We start from the raw sequence: 20206 nt of genomic DNA, 5'->3' as shown, positions 1-20206 counted from the left end.
ATTATTCTATCCTTGGGTTGAATATGAAGGGAGTTCGTTAGCTCCCAAGGTAAAATGACAAACAGAAGAACTCCGATTACTTCCCGATGAACCCTCCTTGGGTAGCAACGCTGTCTTGTTCTTTTCCTTTTTCTTTATATAAAACCTTGCAAAGGAGTTAGATTGCACATCGAACGAGGGGGCCTCACAGCGGTCTCCGTGATGACACGGGGTTTCTTCGGAGAAAGCCTCCTGTGCCTTGGCCCCTTGAGTCTCCAATGCTTGAGCCAATCCTAGCCAGCCATTTCTGGTGCCAGCCTTCCAACCCTCACAGGCGGTTCACTACCGGGATGGCACAGCATTTAACCCCGAGCAGAAGGTGGAGAAAAGGAGACGACAAACAGTAGGAAGAGGACCCGGTAAACTGTGAAGAGAGGCAGAGGAAGTGGATGGCCAGATTTTCTACGGGCAAAGGAGATGGGCTGGAGATGGAGTCCCCTCCCCATGTCTGTTCCATGCCTCTTGCAGTTTGCAAAGCACTTTCCATACGTGGCGTGACTCGAAGGGGGAGGCGACAGATGACGGCACCCTCCTGGTACAGATGTGAGACCTGCTCACGGGCTGACTTACCCGGAGCCTCTGCCCCATCCTCGATGCCCTCCTCGCCCACCCGCTCCCCAAGAAGACCCCATGGCTGAAGGCTGCTCAAGTCTAGCCCAGCCTAGGAGACACTTTCATGAAAGGCAGCCTGTACAACACGCAGCTCTTTGCCTTTATTGTATTGCTTTCTAAGATTCTTGCTCAAGACACGTGACACAGTGTGTCCACCAACTTCTGAATAGGACCAAAAAAAAAAAATCTTAAAAACTCACAGGTGTCTTTTTCCAATCATAGTTAGCAGATAAATCTAATGTGAGGCCCAAATTACATCAGGTGAAGACACTTCTTTCCATCATGTGGCTGAAGGCAGTCCTAACATTGAGAAAATGATAGTACTATATCTTTCTTTTCCTTTTTTTTTTTTTTTTTTTTTTGGCCAGTCCTGGGCCTGAGCACTGTCCCTGGCTTCTTTTTTGCTCAAGGCTAACACTCTACCACTTGAGCCACAGCACCACTGTTTATGCAGAGCTGATGAACCGAACCCAGGGCTTTGTACATACTAGGCAAGCACTCTACCACTAAGCCACATTCCCAGCTTGATAGTACAATTTCTAATGTAGTCTGTTTGCGTGCCAATCCTAGGGCTTGAACTCGGGGGCCTGGGCATTCTCCAAGCTTTTTAGCTCCAGGCTTGTGCTCTCCCGCTCGAACACAGACTCCTCTTAAGGCTCTTGTGATGGTTAATTGGAGATAAGAGTCTCCTAGAGTTTCCTGTCTGGGCTGGCTTCAAGCCACCATCTTCAGATCTCAGCCTCCTGAGTAGATAGGATTACAGGCCTGAGCAACTGGAACCGGCTCTAATGCGGTCTTAATCCTTGAAGTCTCTTGGCTGGCATCAAGCCCTGAGTCTAAATCCCTTCCCAAGGCTGGTGCAGCCTCCACCTGGGGGCTGGAGGTAGCGAGGGCTCCCTTGCCTGCCCAATCCTGGCATGCACTCTTGTAAGCTGGTCCCTCTAGGCAGACTTTACCCACAGCTCTCTCATCTGACTCCGCCTACTCTGGATCAATCACCCTCTCTCCACCGGCCCTCCCCCCCAAATCACAAACATGCTACCCCTTCCCAAAACAAGTTTCTTTTTGCACATGTTCTTCTGGGTCCCAATTTCCCTGCCACTCCATCATGATCACATTCTACCAAGAAGTTGGCTGCACATGCTGCTCCTCATCTCACAATCCCTCATCCAAGCCTTCTCCAATCTTGCTGCTACTCCATCCCCCATCGTTCTCTCATTCACTCTGCCTCCCAAAGGTACCAATGGAGTCCACTTTGCCAAACTCAATGGTATAAAGTATGTGTGTGTGTGTGTGTGTGTGCGCGCGCTCACAGGTACAGGGGTGTGAACTCGGGACCTCATGGTCTTGCTTAGCATTTTGGTTCAAAGATGGTGCTCTACCACTTGAGCCACACCCTCACTTCTACCTTTTTGCTGGTTAGTTGGAGATCAAGAGTCTCTCAATTCCCTTTGTCTGCCTGGGCTGCTTTCAAACCGTGATCCTCAGATCTTAGCCTCCTGAGCAGCTAGGATTACAGGCATGGACCACCAAATAAGGCTCCAAAGGTGTCTTTTCTATCTTGCCAACTTAGGAAACATGGAACACACACCATCCTCCATACGAGTTTCTCCCTTCTTCTCTACCCCTCCCCCCTCCAGATTATCTCATCCACACCTTGATAACATCTCGCTGATGGCACCAATATTTTTACCTCTTGCCTGGCTGCTTCCTTTGGCCCTGGGCACGCCATCCTGAGTCTCACAGACATCCCATGGTGGTAGTACTCACACAGAACCACCTTGACTGTGTCCCTCCCTCCCTGGTGCTCCCGCATCTCAGGAGGTGGTACCAACACCTGCCCAAGTGCCCAAGCCAGGAACTTCAGTTTCCCTGTGTCCCTCCTCCCCATCCTCACCCCAACCAAAGCCAGCTGCAACCCTGCAGCCCCCTTCCCCGGCCCTTCTCCAGACGCCTCTGCCACCTCGCCTGCTCCAAATCCCCTGCCCATACCGAGCCTCCAACTCAGCCTCACACCAAGAGCTCCAGCACTCCACTCAAGCCCCCAGGCCTTTTGCCTTTAGCTTGCTTTCCACATAGAAGCTTGTAAGTTTTTGCCCACACCAGCCTGGGATAGAGATCTTCCTATCTCTGCCTCCTAAGTATATGAGATTAAAGGAGGGTACCACCACCCCTGGCCTTCCAAATGCTGTTTCTTTCTTTTGAATTTTCTTTCTCTTTTTTTTTTTCTATTTATCCATGCTTCTTTAGTAGCAAACAAATTCTACCAAGGAGTTCCATAGTGATGTACTTTGATCCACTTAAACCCTTTACTCTTCGATAAATCCCTTCTCTCCTTTAATAGTTTCCAGTGGAGTTGTCTTGGGTTTTGTGCTGCTCTTGCACTCTCCCTTATCTTTTTCCCTCAAGGACGGTGCTGTACCATTTGAGCCACAGCTTCACTTCCAGTTTTTTGGTGGTTCCTAAGAAGGAAGAGAGTCATGGGCTTTCCTGCCAAGCTGGCTTCCAACTGTGATCCTCAGATTCCAGAGTAAGCGGGCGGCGAGAACCAGGCTTTAGTGGGTTTTGTTATGCTAGCTTCATTCCAACGGCTTCTTTACCAGGCCCTCCACACTACACCTGCCCGGTGCACCCTCTCCTCTATGGAAGCAATCTGCTTTAAGGGTGAGTCAGGCTGTTGCCCTTATTTCCAGCTCCAACCTTCCAGTAGCCTCCCATTACAATAGAAAAGAAATCCAAACCTTCCTGAGGCCACTGAGTTCTCAGCCCACTGGGTTCCTGGGGCTGCCCTGGGCCCCTCCCCCTCACTCCCCAGCCCAGGTGCCTCCTTTAGCTCCTCCCCCACCTGACCCACTGTCTCCTCCCACCCTTAATCCTCATGGAAGGGGGTGTTGTTCCTTTTGTGATTTCATCAGGACATTTATCACTGTTTACAGGGGAGCGATTTCTTTCTGCCCCTAGACTGTACGTTGGGGAGGGCATATGGATAGAAAGGGATGTTTATGAGTCTTGTAACACAGTGCCTGGCAGTAAGTAGTTGCTCAATGCATGAATGAATACATCAGACCCCCTTTTAGAGGACTAAATACTAGGGATTGAATTTAAGGCCTCAGACTTGCTAGGCAGGCACTCTACCACTTGAGTCATGCATCCAGCCCTTCTTGCTTTAGGTATTTGTTCAGTCAGGCTATTAAGTTTTTGCCCAAGTAGACGTAGATCCCAATCCTTGTACTTATGCTTCCCTATGAGGGGCACAGGTGAGCGACCACATCCGGCTTTCTCATGTTGTAATTGAGATGGGGGTCTAGCTCCTTGCTAGGATCACAGACATGAGCCAGGATTATAGATATGAACTACTGCACCTGACCAAAGGCTGCTCATGAAGGAACATACCGTGATCTCATTGTGACCCCAGAGGTAGCACAGCCACTTAGGCAAAGAGATTTCTCTCCACTACCAAAAAAAAAAATTATGTAACTAAACCAATAGTCCAAGAGCTCAACATAGTCCATGCCATTCCGTTTATTGTCTTCTATGAGGAAAAAACCCAAACCATCCATTTCCTCGTCCGAATTACTAAATGCAAATTACTGCACGTAGCTACTCTAACAAGCTGAAATCCATGGAAAGTATCATAGGCTTTTTTTGTTGTGACTATTCTTTAACTCAAAAGAAAAGATTTACTAAGAGAGCCACAGGGCAATTCATTTTATGAAGACTATAAAAGAGATCTGAGGATCACAGTTCGAGGCCAGCCCAGGCAGGAAACTCTGTGAGACTCTTATCTCCAATTAACCACCAAAAAGACAGAAACAGAAATAATAGGTCAAATGGTAGAACTTGGGCTGGGAATATGGCCTAGTGGTAGAGTGCGTGCCTCAAATGATAGAACTCTAGCCACGGGCCAAAAAACTAAATAAAGGATAGCACCCAGGCTCCAAGTTCAAGCCCCAGGACCAGCACAAATCCTGTAGAAGCATCAATCAAAATGTACTTATTCCGGGAGTGGTGACTGACTCCTTTATTTCATTGGTTGTCTTCAACATCCAAATCCAGAACTAGTCTTAATCCACAAGATCCCAGCAGATTCCAGCCCTCTGCCCTCGCCCAGATCACATAGCTGTTTAATTTTTATCAGTACCAGGATCTGAACTCAGGGCCTTGAGCTTGCTCACCTTGCTTGGTTGGCTCCCTCCCACCTGAGCCATGTCTCCAGCCTAGCTCTTTGCTATTTAATTGGAGATGGACTCTCCTGGAGTTTTCTCCCAGATTGGTTTTCAATTGCAATCCTCCAGATTCTAGCCTTCTGAGTAGCTAGAAGTATACACGTTAGCCACCGGTGCACAGCTAGTCATACAGTTTTATGAGGTCAGGGAATAAAATGAACTGAATTCCATTACCCTTGGAGCAGGACAGTCAACGACTGCTTACACGGCCTGGGGGGGGGGGGGGGTCTAAGCCACTTCCGTGGATCCTTTTCATGTCAATGTTGAAAATCAACAAAACATCCCAAAATGCCCACAGTGAAACATACTGTACCCTGGAAGTGCCAACTACGGTATCATGATTAAGAACCTCAGGACTCCTATTCAGACAAACACCCAACGGTCCACCTGTGAATTCTCCACAGTAAGTGGACAAGGCCACACAGGGCTTTTGGGGTCCCCTTTCTCTTCCCCCCAAAGTTACCTGCTACCTGGAGATAAGAGGTCCATTGACCAAGGATGTCAGCAGTGTATCTGCTGGCTGCAGAGCAACTTCTAAGAGGAGCTGAAATTATTTTTTTATGCCTGGGATTGTTTTCTCCCCCTCTCTACTTTCCTATTGTAATTGGCCAATTTTTGTCAAAGTCAGTAGGAGACGTTCCTTAGTAAGTCCTTGTATCTGATGATCAAGAGACTTTTCTGGAATGTCAAAGGACAAATCCACTTTCTCCACAAGAAGGACAAAAGCAGAAGTTCATCCACTCCCCCGAGTCCATGAAGCAATTGGGCCGTTGGGCCAGGAAGATACTAACTCTCAAGATCTCTGGGGCCTCACCACACATCATTTCCGAGCCAGAAGGGAATTCAGGGATCCAACCATGCATTTTTAAATTTTAAGGGAAAAAAAAAAACAGTCCAAAGCCAGGGATACTGGTGGCTCACGTCCGTAAATCCCAGCTACTCAGGAGGCTGAGATCTGAGGATTGCAGTTTGCAGCCAGCCCAGGCAGGAAAGTCTGAGAGAGTCTACAAAACAATCCAAAAAGCCAGAAGTGAATCTGTGGCTCAAGTGGTAGAGTACCTAGCTTTGAGCAAAAGAAGACCAGAGAGACAGGGCCCAGGCCCCGAGTTCAAGCCCCAAGACCTGCACACCCTCCCCCGCCCCCCCAAAAAAAGCCTTTTTATGTCTACAAATTGGTACCCTCCCTGATTTTTCTAACTGGGACAGTTTCCATCTGTCTTTAGTTACCAAACCACCTTTAAAAAAAAAATTCCTCATTAAGCCTGTACTGGCAGCTCAAGCCTGTGCTCCTAGCTATTTAGGAGGCCGAGATCTTAGGATCATGGTTTGAAGCCAGTCCTGGCAGGCAAGTGCGTGAGACTCTTAGTTCCAATTAACCACCAAACAAGCCAGAAGTAGTGTGGCTCAAGAGGTAGAGTAGCTATCCTTGGGCAAAAGAGCCCTGGCCTGAGTTCAAGTCCCACCATAGGGGGGAAAAAAAGCTCATTACTTTACAAATACTGTAAATTTGAGCCAGTGACTAAACCCAAGGCAATTTTATCACTTCCTGATTAACCAACTTTACGTAGGATCCTTATGCCTTCCCAAAACAAAACCAAGACTTTTTGATATTATGATCCATTTACCCATCAATGTAGAAGGCGAGGAAAAGTATAAATATGCTTTGCCTTTGTGCCCACATATTTTATTATATAAGCAGCAAAGAACATCAATCTGTCCCTTTCTCCTACAACCTAAGCTCCAAACTCAACAAAACCAAAAGCCCACATGGATAAGAGGAGGCAAAATTGAGTACTTGCTACCCAGTTCACAGAGCTGTTTTCACAGCAAGCTCATAAATTCTACATAGTACTATCACACGTCCGAAGCCTGCTTACCAAGCAGTGAAAGACCCATGTTCACTATGAACCTGCAAAATTAATCATTGCAATGCTTAGAGATGAGAAGGGAAAGGTTCTTTTTTTTTTTTTTTATGTCAAGCTGACTTCTAAACAATCCCTTGGCAAAAATGGACATGCCTACCAGGGCAGGGCCCAAAGAGGCGTGTCACTCCCAGTATCAATTCCTATAAATCAAATCACCACATATTTTTTTAAAAGAATGAATAATGATTCATGGGCTTTCAAATTTTTATTACCTCAAGAGCATTCTCAGTAGAAAAGGGAAAAAAAAGCAACTGTAACTTGATTAATGGCCAAAGCAAGACAATAAAATAAATCTCATAAATATAAGAGGAAGGAAAAAAAAAAAAAACCTGAGGGGGGAAAAAAAAACCTGAATGACTGCTCTTGGCTTTGAGATTAAGAATATAAATAATTCCACCATGGGGTCAACAAATACAAAGATTTTTCTTTACCTTCCCTTTGTACATACCAACCAAAATTTCCAATGGGTCCAAATAATAACAAATTTATTTAGCGGACACTTTACTTTGGACTATTTAATAAATGGCACTAATATTTAATTCCCATCGACTCAGCCCTCAAACTGCCGAATATCAAACCCTCAAATCTTGAAATCTGATGGCAGGAAAGAAAAGAAAAAAAAAAGTACTGTCCATAAATATCATAGAGAGTTTTGTTTTTCTTTTCTTTAATCCATTTTCCCCCTGCTAGAACTAAGGGGAGGGGTGCAGAATTGGAGGAGGCTTACTCAACTTCCATTAACCACCCTGGCGGCCAGTTCTACCCACCATCCCTGGACTGGACTCTCTGGTGCTCAAATTACCCTGGTAAAGTGAAACTCCCAGAACCATCAAGGTGCCTGACAGCCAAGACCTGCAGCTCTCTCCTGCAAAACCCCAGAAGGCAGAGAGCCAAGAAAGCAGAAGCAAGGAGAGGCTAACACTGCTGGTTAACTACTTAAGTGCTGAGTTCTCTGGCTTGTTCCCTTTGGGCATGAAAAATCCAAGTGTGTCACACAGCTCCTCTGCAAGAAGGCTGGAGCTGTCTGGGACAGCTTGACTCCTTCTCTCCCGGCTCCTGCCTCGTTGGCACCACCTCTCCGGAGACCTCCTGGGCCAGGCCCGGCCCGCCCATTGCTACTCCTGACTTGCATGCCCTGCACACACCGACAGCCCAGGCCACGCTGGTAGCAAGCCCTTCAACGCATTCACTTGCCATAGCAGCGTTGTGTCTGGCTAAGAGTTTCCGCGAAGCTGGTGCTGGCAGCCGGGTGGAGGGCACCCCCAGGAGCCCAAGGGGGTTTGCTTTCTAACCGAGGATGGCAGGCGCACATGCTGGGGCCCGGGGACTGTCGGTCGGCCAGGTGTCCTTGGGCTTCCACACCTCGGAAGAGTGCTTGGGTTGGGTTGTAATATCTCATTCTTTAAGACCACCAAGCAGCAACTTCCCACTCTTTCAAAGAGAAGTTGGAAGAGCCAAGGGTGGGTGGGGGGGAGGGAGGGAGGGAGGCGAGTTCACCTCCTTCCACGCATGCTTCTCTCACCTGGGTGGCCACTGTAACTTCAGGGGGGCACCCAGCCCCCACAGAGCCCGCAGACGCAAACACATAACACATATGCATCATGTCAAGAAAAGATTTTTTTAAAAAATGCACATCCCCAGGGTCCTGCGGTTTCTTGGCTGGAAGAATGAACGCTTTGTAACATCACCACCTTCCCCAGCGAACGCACCCGCACCATCACCATCATCACCCCCGGAGGGCCGGGGTGGCCCATGGCGGCGCCCCCCCTCCCCCCTCCCCCTCCCCCTAGGCGGGGATGCTGGGCCGACCTGGGGGGAACCCGGGGAAGCAGGGCAGCAGGGCCAAGGCCCGGCTTCCGAAGAGGAAAGTAGAAGGGGCGGCCGGGGGGGTGGGGGGGACTTGTCCTCTGCCCCCCTCCTCCCCGCCCCACCCCCACCCTCCCCACCGAGCAACCCCCAGAGCCAACTCATTGCTTTGCTTTTTTTTTTTTTTTAAATGAAACTTAATAAGCCTTCTGCCTACCTTGGCTGTTTCTGCAACAAGTGCATGGGCAATCCGAGCAGACCAGCCTCCGCTTGGGGGGTGTCGGTGTCGTCGCGGGGGGCGAGCAGCGCTGATGGAGTAATTTCAACATTAATTTATGTCAGCCGCCTTCTCAGCAGCGCTACTCACTTACAGTACTGTCCTCAGCCTGTAAACAAATATCGCTCCGCCAGGAAACATACTCCCCAGATACGAGCCCCTCTCCCCAGCAGGGAGCCTGGGCCCTCGACGCCCTCACACCCCCCCCTACACACCCACACCCCAAAGATACCGTGCGCCCCCCCCCCCGCACAGGCGCACTCCCAGAGGCAAGCTCAGGATCCCCCCAAAGCACCCACCTTGCCACCTCCACCACCACCACCCCAGCAAGAAACTTACTCGGTCGGTCGACGCCTCCACCCGCCCTCCAGGAAATCTACTCTCCATATGCATTCAGCCTCCCCGCAGGAAATCTGGTCCCCCCTCCCCCTTCGACATACATGCACCCCCCCTCCCTCCCTCTCCCCCTCCCCACGCGCCCTCCCCGGCCTGAAACTTACTCGCCAGCCAGCCGGCGTGCAGGCTCCTCAACCCAATCCTGGAAACTTAGTCCTGGCTGGCTACGGCGCCCCTCCGCCCTGCAGCCCGCCAGCCCCCTTCCCCGGCCCGGCTCCCCGGCCTGCCGCCCTCCGCCGCCGCCGCCGCCGCCGCCGCCGCCGGCAACTCCAAACTCTCCGCATCCAGCCGCTCGCCCTCCCCGGTGGAAATTCGCAGGGCCGGGCTGCGCGCGTGCACCCACCCTCCCCGCCAGGAAACTTACTCCCGTCTGCACGCACCGCCTCCCGGCCATCGCTCCGAGGGAAGGGGTGTGCGCGCAGGGGGGACGGGAACACGGATGGGCCGCTCGCCCCTCCCCTGGCCGCAGCCCACTCGGGCCCGCGCCGCGCCAACCTGGCCTTACCTTGTGCGCGGCTCCCCCACGCTCGCCCCCGCCCCCCCCAGCCCCCCGATCCGCTCCCCGGCACCCCCCCCTCCCTCACCCTTTACCCACCCCTAGCAACCGTTCCCAAGCTCCTCTCGGCCTTTAAAAAAAAAAAAAAACCAGGATGCAAATTCCTCCCCTGTCAGCAAATCGACTGTCAAATTATTTTCTTGCAAAAGGAGAAAGGCGGGGTGTTGGGGTGGGGGGGGGGGGATGAACAGGAGGAGAGGGGGGGAAAAAAAGAGGGGGAGGCGGGGGAGGGGCGCGGGGCGGGGAGGGGAGGGGCGGGAGGGGAGCCGTATCCCTCCGCAGAGCCCGGGCGGCCGCGGGCGGGGAAGCAGGAAGTAAGGTGTCGGGCGCCCGGGCGGCCCCGCCGGCTGGGGTCCCGCCGGGGGCCCCCCGCCCGCGCCCCCCGACCCCGGGGCGCCGCGCTCCGCCGGGCGGCCGGGGCCTCGGCGCATTGTTCGCTGCGGGCCCGGCGGGGGCACGGCCGGCGGGCTTGGCGCGCTCGGCGAGGGCGGGCGGCCGCACCTTTTGTCGGCGGGAGGAGGCTGGGGCCGCCGGCCGAGCTGCGGCCCCGCGCGCGCGGGGGGACCTGGCAGCCCCGGGGTGCTGCGGGCTCTGCGGCGTGGCCGGGAACTCGAGCCCCGGGCCGGGCCGGGCCGGGCTGGCTTCCTGCGTGGCCGTCCCGGCTCTCGCAGCGCTCGGGACCCGGGGGTCTGGTTTATGTACAGATGTGCGGAGCTGCCGCGGTCCCGGCGGGGAGCGGGGCCGGGCCGGGGGGCCTGGGGCTCGGGGGAAGGGGCCGGGGGGCGGGGAGGGGGCTCCATCTGCGCGGCGCCGCGGGCCGGGGAGGGAGGGCGGGCGCCCTGGAGAGGGGCCGGCGGCGGAGGGCGGGTGGGCGCCGGGGGAGGGGGCGCGGGCGCGGGTGCGGGTGCGGCGCCCGCCCCTCCTCGCGCGCCATGACTGTGGAACGTGGTGCCGGGAGGAGGCCGGCCGCCGGGGGCCGCCCGCCCCGGGGCTGCTCGGCCTCGGTGCGGAAACCCGAGCTCGCGGCGCTCGCTCCGCGCGCTGTCCCCGCCTCCTCCTCTGCGGGGGAAACCGCGGCACCCAGATCGCGACCCGCGGCGCTGGGGCGGGGGGGGGGGGGCAGGGCGCGGGCTGCCAGGCGCCGGGCCCCGGGTTCAAACCCGGGCAGCCCGGCCCAGGGGGGCGGGGCGGCGCGGGAAACCGGGCCGGTGCGGGGGGGGGGGGCGCAGCCTGACGATCGGTCCAGGTGTGGGGAACCTAACCAGTGACCCCCAACATTTCGCGGGTCTTCTGGCCCGGGGAAATGTAAAGCAAATGTGGTTCCGCTAAACAGACCGCCCCCTCCCCTCGCGCTGGGTTCGAGGCCTTGGTCGCGGGAAGGGCTCGTGGTGGTTCTGTGTGTTGTTGCGTGCGGGGGGGGGGGCGCTGCGCCCCGTTTTCCAGTGCGCCCCCCCACCCATCAGTGCGCCCTGCGGACCCCCGCCGCTGCCCCCTCACCCCCACTCGGGCTCTGGGTGTGGACGGGGCGGGGAAGGCTGTATGGGCGCTTAAAGCATGAGGTCATGGGCGGAGGAGGCGGCGGCCCAAAGCGGCCGAGGTTTTCGTGTTTTGGAGGGGTAACGGTTCTCCATCGTTCCGTAATGAGAAATGCTCCCGCCTAGTTCTGCAAATCCCGGGGCATCTGGACCACAGAGCTCTCTTCTTCGCCCCCCCCCCCCACAAAAAAGAGGGGGGAGGACTCTGGGCAATTTCGCTCATTGGGCGTATGGCGGGCGTCCATCCCCCTGCCTAGCCCAGGGCCTGGGTGGTGGTGGCGGCGGCGGCCGGCCGGGGACGCTTCGGAGGCTCAGCCCCACCTCAATCCTCGGTCATCTGATTGCTCCCCGCGAAGGCCTCCTGGTCCGTCCCCACTCCTACCCCCACCCTACTTCTTCCCAGGCCAGAGGGGTCTTAGCAATCTGCAGCCCTCGCCCTCTCCTTCCAACCAACCTGGAGGCCCGTCACCAGGGCCCTTAGAATAAAGCCTGGGTCCTCGGTGCCTTCTTTGTTTAGAGAGTGGGGATCCTGGACCCCTTTCCCTGCCCACCATCTCTTACCAACTCCAGCTACGAACTCCGAGAGGCCCCGGGAATGACACCCTCGTCTCTCACTCACGGAGGGTGGGGGGCAGAAGGGGGAAAACCTGACCTGGGAGCCGGGCTGCGGTGCAGTAGAAGAGCAACAGCCCAGGCTTGAGTGCCACTACGGGGGGCCTCGGCGGGGGGCGCGCATTTGAGACCCGGGGAAAGCACATATTCCAGAAACCTCTACCCTTCCACCCAGCCCCACACCCAGACCAGCTAAGGCAGGTGAAACCTTTGGCTCCACAGCTCCTCCCTGGGGCCGTTAGAGAACCAGAGCAGATAAGGAAAGTAAGTAAAGTGCTCCAGGGTAAATGCAGAAATTGACCTCCCAGGCCTTAGAGCTCCTGAACCGGAAATGGGGCAGAAGATTTGAGATCTGGTTCTGGACCTATTGTTACCACCCAGCCCAGGGCAGCCAGTCTCCTCCCTCTCGGTGCATCCCTACATAGCCATCTAGCTAAATGGTTAGTGATGCGGGAGGGATCTGAGCTCCAGCAAGTGACTTAAGAAAGCTCACTTGGTTCAGTTTCTTTGTCTGAAAATGGAACTGGATTGGTGGCCCACGGCTGAGTGTCCTGCTAATGTGAAGTTTACATGAGTTAATATTATAAAACCTGAGAAGAGCTAGCCAGGCAAGATCTTGATTATCTGAATGGAGTTGCATGCTATATCCTCCCCCACTTCCCAAGTCCCCAGAGCCTTAACTGATTCAAGCAAAAAGTATCTACAAACCCAAAAGCATGTGTAAATGCAAATCAAGACTACATTTGGCCAATGAGATCAACCCTTACTTAATGGGTGAGTAATTGAACTCTCCCAGTCTGGCTTGGGGAATTTTAGAATAAGAGTCAGAGGGAAGATGGATGATATTAAAGTATTACCTCACACCTTTGAAATCTGAGTTGGACTGAGAAAGTCCCAACCCCGGTGCAAAGTCTGCCCTCGGTAACGGTGAAGGAAGACCCCTTAGGTCCTGATAGGGGAGCTTGAATTCAGGGCCTCACACTCAGCTTTCTGACGCCGAGCTGGTGCTCTATCACTTGAACTCTGCCTCTTATCCAGCTTTTTGCTATTTTATTGTGAAGATGGAGGCTTACAGTCTTTTTCTGCCCAGGCTGGCTTCTAACATATCCTCCAAGTCTCTGCCTCCAGAGTAGCTAGGCGTATAGGCGTGAGCCACGACCACCTGACCTAAAACACTTTTTTTTTTTTTTGGCCAGTCCTGCGGCTTGGACTCAGGGCCTGAGCACTGTCCCTGGCTTCTTTTTGCTCAAGGCTAGCACTCTGCCACTTGAGCCACAGCGCCACTTCTGGCCGTTTTCTGTATATGTGGTACTGGGGAATCGAACCCAGGGCCTCACGTATATGACGCAGGCACTCTTGCCACTAGGCCATATCCCCAGCCCCTTAAAACACTTTTTAAAAGATAATTTTAAATAAGCTTAATACTGTCACGTGGTTCCAAAGTCACGTGGCCAGCAAAGCATTTCTCTCCCTGCCCCGTCATTTCCCTCTCTGCCTGCTGTCTTGTTAACGATTGGAGCCATGTTAACTGCTTTCCAGCTGAAGCTCTCAAGGTCTCCTTGGACACTTTCATGCTTCATATCCAAAGCTCCTGTGTGCACTCCAGGCAGAGCCACAACCCTACTCCCTACTCTTCCCACCCCTTCCTACTCCGCCCCAAACAGGCTGTAGTAACTGTGATGGACCAGGGCGGAGCATGGTACTTTACTCTTGTAATCCTAGCTATTCAAGAGGTAGAGGGACGTAGGAAGATCACAGTCGAGGCCTCAAGACTCTAAAAAACAACAAAACACCACTAAAGCAGGCATCTAGCTACTCAGGAAGCTGAGGTCTAAGGATCCAGGTTCAAAGCCAACCAGGGCAGGAAAGTCCCTGAGCCTCTTATCTCCAATTAATCCCCGCCCCCCCCCCAAAAAAAAGCCAAAAGTAGAGCTGTAGCTCAAGTAGTAGAGCACTAGAAGCTAAAGAAGCTCAGGGACAGAACCCAGGACCTGAGTTCAGACTGCAGGACCAGCACACACACACACACAGCTCAAGGCTCAAGGCACAGTTAAGGCTCAAGTGGTTGTATATCCATTTGAGGCCCTGAGTTCAAAGCTTGCTACTGAGAAAAAAAAAAATGAGCCAGCTGAGTTAGTGACACAAATGATCAAAACTTTATCTGCAGTAAAATTCAGCATCTATTGAACACTTTGTAGGTGCCTGACTGTGCTACACATTAAAAATGCATTTTTATTTGAATTTAATCAGCTCCCATATCATCATCATTATCCTCATTTTACAGATGCAGACAGGAATGGAGGCTCCAAGAAATTATATAACTCACATCAATTTGCAACCAGGCCAACCTGAACCCAAATCCACTCCCTTCAATACCTTCCTGGCCCCTTTCAACCATCCACACTGTCCAGAATGCCGTTAGATTTCCCAAGAGAGAGACCACTTCTTATGCTACATGGGTTATTTACCTATCTCAGGAACAAATAAGTACTGAATGGAAATGGAAATGTGACCAATTCATAGCCAGAAGAAATGTTTTCGGGCCAGTGGGCATTCTTTCTGTAGTGTGCTAAGGGTAATTTTTCTGGATCGAAACAGCTGGGATTATTTTTAATCTATGACCCATTTGGAAAGGAAAGTATGTCCTCAGAGAGAAAATTCACATTTTGGAAAAAATATAAGACAATATGTTTTGTAATTCTTAAAAGATGTGACATCTTCCAGATAATTCTTTTTATTTTATTTTTTTTTTTGGGGGGGGAGCTGGAGGGAGTGCTGGGCTTGAACTCAGGGCCTGCACTGTCCCTGAGCTTCTTTTGTTCAAGGCTAGCACTCTGTCACTTAAGCCACAGCGCCACTTTTGGCTTTTCTTGTTTATGTGGTACTGAGGAATCGAACCTAGGGCTTCATGTGTGCTAGGCAAGTACTCTACCACTAAGCCACAGTCCCACCTTAATTTTTTCGTCTTATGTATATGAAAGGTAGAGCATTTTAAGTGCTAGGGACATTGATGGATAGAGTGAAAGAGCATGGTTGAAGATACCACACCTGCATCTGCTTGCCCAGTGATGCAGGCGGAAGCCTGAAAAGGCGACAGGACCAAAGGAAGGGGCGTAGATCTGGGTGTGACCAGAGCCTCTTGCTACGGGAGAAGGCACAGGCGTTGGTGGCAAGGAAAAGCCTGGAAACACAGGGCTGTAGGATCTTAAACCCTCACTTCTTGGCTGTCCTTGAGTCTGTAACAACCAAAGCAATGAAAATAAATGTTTATGGAACTGTTGTTTTAAAACCAATAAAGCAGGATAATATAGTGTCACTCCCATCAACTCCAGCTCTGCAGAATGGTGTTGAGAGAGTTGGCTTTACTCAAGACTGGAGGCCCAACTGGGCTGTGTTTAGTAATATGAAGAGATTGCTATCTGCATCTCAGGCAAGTTTCTAGCCAGGGAGAAAATGGGTTCCAAGTTATGAAGAGGTTTTCAGTTTAAGTCATAGTTTTTGTAAATGCAGGTTATTTAGTAGATTCTCTCTATGCACTACAGGAAAAAAAAACACCATCAACTAGTTTAAATCACTACTAAAAAAAAATGCTTATATGCCAAAGGTAAAACTAGCAGTTTGGGGCTGGGAAGGTAGCCTCGTGGTAGAGTGCTTGCCTAGCATGCCTGAAGTCCTGGGTTTGATTCCTCAGCACCACATACACAGAAAAAGCCGGAAGTGGCGATGTGGCTCAAGTGGTAGAGCGCACGCATATTGAATTTAGGACCTTGCACCCTGGTTTGGCTCTTTCATTCATGATTGGTGCTCTACTACTTGAGCCACTGCTCTACTTCCTTTATTTTTTTGCTGATTAGCTGGAGATAAGAATCTTAAGGTCTTTCCTGCTCAGACTGACTTTGGTCCCTGGTGCTTGGATCTCAGCCCCCTGAGTAGTTATCTGCCAGCACCTTGATCTTGGACTTCTAGGTTCCAGATTGTAAGAAATAAATTTCTGTTCTCTTGTTTTCTTTTTGTCAGTCATGGGGCTTAAAACTCGGGGCCTGGGCGCTATCCCTGAGTTTTTGTGCTCAAGACTAGTGTTCTACCACTTTGAGTCACAGCTCTACTTCTGGTTTTCTGGTGGTTCATTGGAGGAAATAAGAGTCTCACAGACTTTCCAGTTTGGGTTGGCCTCAAATAGTGATCCTCAGATCTCAGCCTCGTGGGTAGCTAGGATTACAGGTGTGAGCTGCAAGTGTACAGCTAAATTTCTATTCTTTATAAATTATCTCCAGCTGGGGCTGGGAATATGGCCTAGTGGCAAGAGTGCTTGCCTTCTATACATGAGGCCCTGGGTTCGATTCCCCAGCACCACATATACAGAAAACGGCCAGAAGTGGCGCTGTGGCTCAAGTGGTAGAGTGCTAGCCTTGAGCAAAAAGAAGCCAGGGACAGTGCTCAGGCCCTGAGTTCAAGGCCCAGGACTGGCCAAAAAAATAAATAAGTAAATAATCTCCAGCTTTACTGGGAGGTTCTGTACACACCATGGGCTTTAAAAAAAAAAAAAAAAAAGCTGCCTCCAGTAAGACCCAAATCATAGTGGAACCAAAAGGAAAATGAATCCTACAAAGGCAATTTACAAATGAAACAAACAAAGTCTTATAAGCTAGGCTCTGGTGACTCATGCATGTAATTCTAACTACTCAGGAAACCCAAGAATCATGGTTTGAAGCTAGCCAGGACAGAAAAGTTTATGAGATTCCATCTCCAAAAATACCCAGCAAAAAGCTGGTGGTAGGACTAGGAATGTGGCTTAGTGGTAGAGTGCTTGCTTAGCGAGCATGAAGCCCTGGGTTCAATTCCTCAGTACCACATAAATAGAAAAAGCCAGAAGTGATGCTGTGGCTCTAGTGGTAGAGTGCTAGCCTTGAGCAAAAGAAGCTCAGGGACAGTGTGTAGGCCCTGAGTTCAAGCCCTAGGACTGGCGAAAAAAAGGCTGGTTGTAGAGCCACAAGCAAACCAAGCCAGCTTGTGATCCTGAGCTCAAAACTGATACTAGGAAAAAAAGGAATCTTCTGAAACCTGCAAAAGGTTTGTAGTTCGTGCTTTTCTGAAGGGAAAAGCAAATTGCACACCCAGGTGAAGAGTCTGGGGCTTTTTGTTGTTGTTCGTTGTGTTTTTGTTTTGTTTTTTTGTTAGTCATGGGGCTTGAACTCTGGGCCTACTCAAGGCTGGTGCTCTACCCCACTGCCACATCCGGTTTTCTAGTGACTAACTGGAGCTAAGAGTCTCATGGACTTTTTTTTACCAGGCTTTGAACCAATATCCTTATATCTCAGCCTCCTGAGTAGCTAGGATTACAGGCATACGCCATCAGCTGGAGTCTGTTTTTAAACTTGGCATAGAAGAGGTTATTCACACATAACCTTATGGTAACTACCCTCTCTCTGATGGTTCTTCCTTTAAAAAATATCAGATAGATTTTGTCTTCAGATCCAAAATATCATTGCTAGCAATATATTCTTTATAAGTGATCTTGAACAAAAGCCATTTGAAAGCCCTGGGCTGTTTGTTGTAATGGAATTTTCCTCATGTGAAAAAATAAGCACTGCTGTTATATTATTAATGGTGTTTCATCCCTTTTTCCACCTCGTTGACAGTTTTAGTATCATGTTGGTACGATTTATTCTACTCAGTGATTAGAATACTTCTGTGTCACATTTCCATCTTCTTTCTCTAAATTGCAAGTGTTTGTAGTCTTGCTGTGTTAGTCTAACATTTAATGAGATTTGAACTAGTTAGCTTTGTATTTGATGAGATGAAGCCCAGACTTTCCAGGGTCTCTGTCCCCAGTCTCTATGTTGGGGAGGTCCTGGTTATTTGGGCAAATGGATGGTTCTTCTCAGCAGTAAAAATGAGCAAATTATGTGAAGCCACCCATACCTCAAAAAAAAAAAAAAAAGCAAAGAGTGACCTCTATTTGACCTTGAAGAGGAAAGTTCCCTAACAGACAAAACAAGCTGGGAGCCAGAGAGAAGGAAAAGAAGATTGCTTACTTTCTGGTTGCTTTGTTTAAACCATCCTCCTCTCTGGTTTATAATCCTTTATGAGAACATAGTAGGAAGGAGCAATTTAAGGTCTGTTTAGATCAGGGATGAGAGGTGAACTAAACAATTAATATTTAGGAAAGGGAATCTATAGGCCTCTTTTCTCCCAAATTTGTGACTAATCGCCTTGGACTGTGGACTTAAAAGCGTCCCCTGTACTTATTTCTCTTACTGTTGTTGTATACACATTGGTCACAATAAAATTAAGGCAAGTCATTGGAGTGAATCTTGCAATCATTTCTACCATGTAAATCGAGGACAGAATGTGGAAGCCTCAGTTCCCAGAACTGGAAGGTGAATTCAGAACTCACATTGTATCCCAGCAAAGAATCACTTGTGCCTTGGATGATTTATAAAACTCAATCAGTATAGGCCAGACCCAGCGGCTCACATCTGTTAGAAGTGGGAAGTTAGAGATCAGGAGGACTGTGGTTCTAGGTCAGCCCAGGCATAAAGTTAGTGAGACCTCATCTCAACAAACATGCTCAGAGTGGTGGCTCACAGAAACTGTAGAGAAGAAGATTGATTTCAGACCAGCACTGGCCCGAGAGACATAAGACCCTTTCTCTGGAAAAATAAACCAATGCAAAAAAAGAGCTAGGAGAGCCTGGTGGTGGTAGCTCACGCCTGTAATCCCAGCTACTCAGGAGGCTGGGTTCTGAGGATGAAGGTTCCAAGCCAGCCCAGGCAGCAAAGTCCGTGAGACTCTTATCTCCAATTAACTACTCAAAAAACCAGAAGTGGAGCTGTGGCTCAGAGTGCTAGCTTTGAGCAAAAGAGCTCAGGGACAGTGCCCAGGCCTTGAGTTCAATCCCCACGACCAACAGAAGAAGAAGAAAAAAAGTACTAGGATCTGAATTCAAACCCCAGTACTGCTGCCTCTCAAAAAAAAAAAATCAGGCACTATTCCTCCTTTCTAGGCTATGATTCCATTACATCCCGGTTCAATGACAGGTTGAACTGCTAATCCTTCGCAAGGCTGGACTGCACAGTTCAGCTGCTGGGTTTCCATGCAAGTTGCTTCCTTTTCTGAGATGTTCTCCCCATTTCCATGATTATGAATCCTATCTGCCTCAAAGGGAGTTCAAATCCTGGCTCTTTCTGTCCTTCCCACGTTGCACTGGCCCCTTCTTCTTCTCCTCCAAACTGCCTTGCTTGGCCCTCCCCCAAATACTATTGTCTTTCCAAGCCTTCGTGTTGTTTCCCAGGTTCATTTTAACTTCCTATTGCAGACATACAAGCTGTCAACACCCAACAATTCGGGCTGGGGATATGGCCTAGTGGTAGAGTGCTGGTCTCATATACATGAAGCCCTAGGTTCAATTCCCCAGCACCACATATACAGAAAATGGCCAGAAGTGGCACTGTGGCTCAAGTGGCAGAGTGCTAGCCTTGAGCAAAAAGAAGGCAGGGACAGTGCTCAGGCCCTGAATCCAAGCCCCAGGACTGGCCAAAAAAAAAAGTAAGAAGACTAATCGCATCTTAAAGTAATTCACCCTTCATGCCATTTCCTTAAGTCTTTTCCCTTTATTCTGTCATTTATTCCTGACTTGCCAACAGTACCTAGGTTTTTTTTTTTTTTTTTTTTTGCCAGTCCTGGGCCTTGGACTCAGGGCCTGAGCACTGTCCCTGGCTTCTTCCCGCTCAAGGCTAGCACTCTGCCACTTGAGCCACAGCGCCGCTTCTGGCCGTTTTCTGTATATGTGGTGCTGGGGAATCGAACCTAGGGCCTCGTGTATCCGAGGCAGGCGCTCTTGCCACTAGGCTATATCCCCAGCCCATGTACCTAGGTTTTTTATTTTCCATACTGTTTAATGTAATTTACAAGCTATTCTGACTCTCAGAGGAGAAAAAAATCTGAAGTCAGAAATCAACCACATAAAAATTACATTTCCACCCCCCCAAAAAAATTACATTTCCTGGAGTTGGAGGCATGGCAAGGTTGGTAGAGCGCTAGCCAGTGAGCAAAAGCCAGAGGTACTAAGTTTGAGTCCCAGTCTCACAATAAATAAATAAATACATTTCCTAACTTCTCTTGCTGAATATGTTAACGCAACCAGACGCTGATCCAGAACAGTGAGAGAAATGTTTTCTGGTACTTCCAAGAAGATTACTGATGTGTGTGTGTGTGTGTGT

The 20206-nt window shown here is 50.5% G+C and overlaps 1 protein-coding gene across 1 annotated transcript in view; it reads right to left on the bottom strand.

Annotated features, from left to right (window-relative positions):
- Nucleotides 1-9016, bottom strand: part of Trerf1 (transcriptional regulating factor 1) — a 148338-nt gene extending 139322 nt beyond the window's left edge. The window contains 1 exon segment of the mRNA XM_048347764.1: nucleotides 8826-9016. The gene's annotated coding sequence lies outside the window, so the exon portion shown is untranslated.
- Between the last annotated feature and the right edge of the window lie 11190 nt (nucleotides 9017-20206).

This window comes from Perognathus longimembris, chromosome 6, assembly GCF_023159225.1.
Source record: "Perognathus longimembris pacificus isolate PPM17 chromosome 6, ASM2315922v1, whole genome shotgun sequence".
In the NCBI taxonomy this organism is placed as follows: Eukaryota; Metazoa; Chordata; class Mammalia; order Rodentia; family Heteromyidae; genus Perognathus; species Perognathus longimembris.
This window is presented reverse-complemented; position numbering and strand designations above follow the sequence as displayed.